This window comes from Lactuca virosa, chromosome 8 (assembly GCF_052849685.1).
Source record: "Lactuca virosa cultivar CGN04683 chromosome 8, Lactuca_virosa_CGN04683_v6, whole genome shotgun sequence".
NCBI lineage: Eukaryota > Viridiplantae > Streptophyta > Magnoliopsida > Asterales > Asteraceae > Lactuca > Lactuca virosa.
Window position 1 is genome coordinate 44,678,690 of NC_136433.1, and position 4,542 is coordinate 44,683,231.

Genomic DNA, 4,542 nt, shown 5'->3' on the forward strand with positions numbered 1-4,542 from the left:
TACTAACAAAAAACCGATCAAATTTAACACGATAAAGATAAGATAAGATGATCATTAATTTAGTTAATTCATAACTAATCATATAAAACATGACAAACACATGCTAATTATGTCCATTTCGTATTGAATTTTAAACATGAACACATTCGAATTTCATTTCGTCCCAAGTTCGTTTTATGTCGTACATTTTTTCTGTCATGTCTTTGATTGACACCCTTAGAAATCATTAAACGCTTTATTTTTACTTTTGAGTTATTCACTCAAATGTGATAAAGTGAAAGTGTATCATCACATATCACCTTTTCGAATTCTAAATGCATGGGATTGTGAACTCGCAGGGAAGACTTTTCTGGCACACAACAATATACATTCACCGGTAACAAATAGTGGGTCGTGATGACGATTTAGGAGGAGGTAATAGATCATGGCCAAGGCCCTGGTAGAGCTCCTCAAAAAAAACATGATCATCCTCCCAAATTGAAGCATCAAAATTCGGTTCAGTCAACTTCGCATGCTTCGCTTAACCCTGAGTATGAGTTACGCCAAGGGCCTCCAAGTCAATAATCGATTATTCAGGAGTAAATGCCACAGTCATTCGACCACATGTCATACCCGCAATAGGACCACTAGAGTGAACCCCACCAACAAAATTGGACTTTTTTTCGTAAGGTTAGAAGAAATTGAGTACTCAACAACAAAGGGTCAATCTCCAGTAACTATTCTTATTGACCCGTCATAAAAATAGCGACATTGTCCGGAGAATTTTTCACAATAACCCTTGTATCAGCAGCCTTCGAATCATCATGCTCCCTAACACTACTCTTCACCAAGTCTTCATCACCATGATATTCAAAATCACCACCATGCTCCCCAACATTACTCTTCACTAAGTCTTCATCACCAAGATATTCAAAATGCCCCACATCTTCATATTGAACACAAAGGGAGGAGGGATATGATCTATAAATGGAGAAATCCTATATTCCAAAGGAATTCCCTAAAATAGGTTTTTTTTCGACACATCCACTTGATCAACAAAAACATCCCCATCTAAAAAAAGTGTTTATTAACATATAACAAGTCCAACACATCAAACACAAAAAATACAACCAAATTACTCGAAGTATTCTAAAAAAAAAACACGACATTTTTTTGTCTTCCCTCCACTTTGGGCTAATGCCAACAACACCAAGGCAACGGCCTCAACATTCTTACTATCCAAAGATATAATATGAAATTCGACTAATGCTTTTCCTCTCTCTAAATGTGGGATCAGGCATTTTGTCTTTAATCCATAAAGGGTTCGTTGAAACGTTAACCATGGTCGAGAATAGCCTAAAAGAACTACTCTTTCTATTTCTTAATTGAATCGGGAACCCCCATGGAATTTTGCACCACTAAGTTTAGAAAAAATAAACCAATCCTCGTTTACTTGTAAAATAAAATTATCGAAACAAGTGCATGGTTGGAACCAGTTTGAGATAATCAGCATAACATCTTAAAGAAAACCAATTTTCATATCATATTAGGCTTTAATCGGGAAATGTGTATTTGGTAAAACCAAAGAGTGTCTATCACCAAGTAACTAAAATGAAGATAAAGCCCAACCTTCATCAATTTTAAGTAAATGCCTACTTTTCCTGCTGGCAGTTGAATAATGGGAACGCTAGAAGCAAGCAGGATAAAGCATTAAAGCCATAGTTTACCCCTAAAATGATAAGCCAACTCCACCACCTCAACTTTCGCCACAGTCAAAATAGACAAAATCGCTTGAATCAGTTGATTGTCTGACACATTGCATGCAATAATAGAGGATGATGGCAAATTTTAACATGAAGAAGAAAGAAGGATGAGATGAAAGAAATAATTATTATTGGGGAAAACAAAACCATCTTTTAAAAAGAAATATGGTAGGCGTCTCATACCTCATGTCATCATAATTTGAGGCGTCGAAGAGAAGTGGATTTCTGAAAAAAAAAAAAGAGCTCGATACGTCGAGACAACCGACGTTGAAATAAGTTGAAGACACACGCTATCAAAATGTGACACATGATAATAATCTTAGGTCCGGAACACATATACACAAGACAAATCTTATAGTATGCCTCATATAGGGGGGGGGGGGGGGGGGGGGTAATAGTGTAACGCACTAGTAGGACCTAGGACCAAACAACAATCCAACCAACCAATATCTAATAGTCAGGTCGAGGAGTAATGTGCCAACAACCAAAGAGAAGGCCAAACCAAGTTGATGGATGCTTGAGCCCAAAGTAATGTCGAAATGCCAAAGCATCCTGCCATATTCCAACAAAGGATTGTGTGCCATGCACCCACGATCACCTGCAAGAAGCAAACATAACAGAGGGACATAGATGGTACAAAATGGTACACATTGTGTCCCTCATTAACACTATACATACATCTTCCATAGGAGGTATATTCGAGCAACAATTTACTCACTTCTCCTTAAAGATCTTATATACACCCTCTCGAGTAAGACACCCTTAACTTGGATGACGGAGCGGGACACACCCTCAAATTGTGGTGGTGGCGGTTGTGGTGGTGCGGATGGTGGCGGAGGAGAAGGAACGGACAACGCTATATAATCATTTATGATTATAACAGGCTTGCTACGCCGGTACGCCGGAGGATTAGAGCGGATGTAAATTATATGGCTGAGGTTGAATCTCAAGATCTCTATTTTTTTTAATCTCAACGAAACTTACCTCTCTCTCTCTCTCTCTCTCTCTCTCTCTCTCTCTCTCTCTCTCTCTCTCTCTCTCTCTCTCTCTCTCTCTCTCTCTCTCTCTCTCTCTCTCTCTCTCTCTCTCTCTCTCTCTCTCTCTCTCTCTCTCTCTATATATATATATATATATATATATATATATATATATATATATATATATATATATATATATATATATATATATATATATATATATATATATATCAGTGTTGCAGAAATCGGCCAAATCGGCCGATTAATCGCTAATCGGACCTCCACCGATGAGATTTATTACTAATCGGTCACTATAATCGGTTTTGGTCAATACGGGTCAAAGTCGGGATTAATCGGGCATAATCGGACCTAATCAGACTTAATCGGACCTAATCGGGTTTGGTCAACGCAGGTCAAAGTTGGACCTAATCGGCCCTAATCGGACCTAATCGCCGATTAATCGCTTTTTTTGTAGGAATAAAATTAGATTTATCAATTTTTGAATAATTTTCTTAATAATTAATGGTCTCTGATTAATCTCCCGATTAATCCCCGCCTAACCGATTAATCCCTAATCGCTAGTCCACCGATTAGCGATTTCTACAACCATGATATATATATATATATATATATATATATATATATATATATATATATATATATACACACACTAGTGAAGTTAAAAGGACCGTGCTAAGCACGGCCCACGAAGGGTTATTTGGCTAATTTTTTTTTTTTTTTTTTTTCACTCTAGAAATACAATGACATAATCAGATAATTTTTTAAAGTACAATGCTTTAATGAGAAAAAATAATTAGATGTTTAGGCTTGTAATAAAAGGATCACATACAATTTGAGGATATATTTGAGTATTGTAGGGGACCAAAAGAGACTCATAAAGTTGAACTCATAGTGAAACAAAATCAAACTCATAGTGAATCAAAATCAAACTCCTAAATCCTTAACATGAAAATAATATTTGTTCTAATAATCAATGGTGAACAATACGACAAAAAACAGTGAGTGAGGCATTTGAACAGACTAATTCAGAATCATTATGGGACAAAGTGACTATTTTTCCCTTACGTGAACAAATTACTAATTTAGTCTAAAGAGTAAGAACAAAGGCAAAATGACAGCCAAAATAGTAATTTTACATGGGTTCATCAGCTATTTTTTACTTAGGCTTTTCCATAATGACTGGTGTGGAGCATACCATTGCTTCCTTTTCAGGACATCATATCAAATTTCCAAGTCTTCCAAGTCTATCGACCCCAAAAGAATCGCACTTAAAGTTTTTTGAACCTAAGTACCGAAAGCCAAATCAAGTGTCAAGTAAGTAGATATAACCTTTTACAGGTTTTAGCACATACTCACTTAGAAAATTTATAAGAAAATAGTTGAATTTTTTATCCTACAGTTTAGCTTATTTTTGCAATTCTTGTCCAATAAAGTTGTTTCTTACAGTTTTGGTCCTACGATTGTTAAATCTAACTCACGGACGTTAAACTTTCTAGAATAACAATTTTGTACTTGGACCCAAATTGAAAAACAGCATACCATCTGGATCAAATTTCTAATTTTCACTTACTTTAGTTTACGGTTTTTATATGTGCATATAACTTTTGAAATTTTATAATATTTGACTAATAATCTAATATAATAAATATAAATTATTTATATCTTCTCGTATCTTAATTTTTAGACTAATTTTCCTGAATATTTTTTTATTAATTTAACTTTGCATTGCACAATTCACATATGAAATATGCATTTTAATAAGTTTTCATAACCATATCCACATATAAAACAGTATAGCCCTT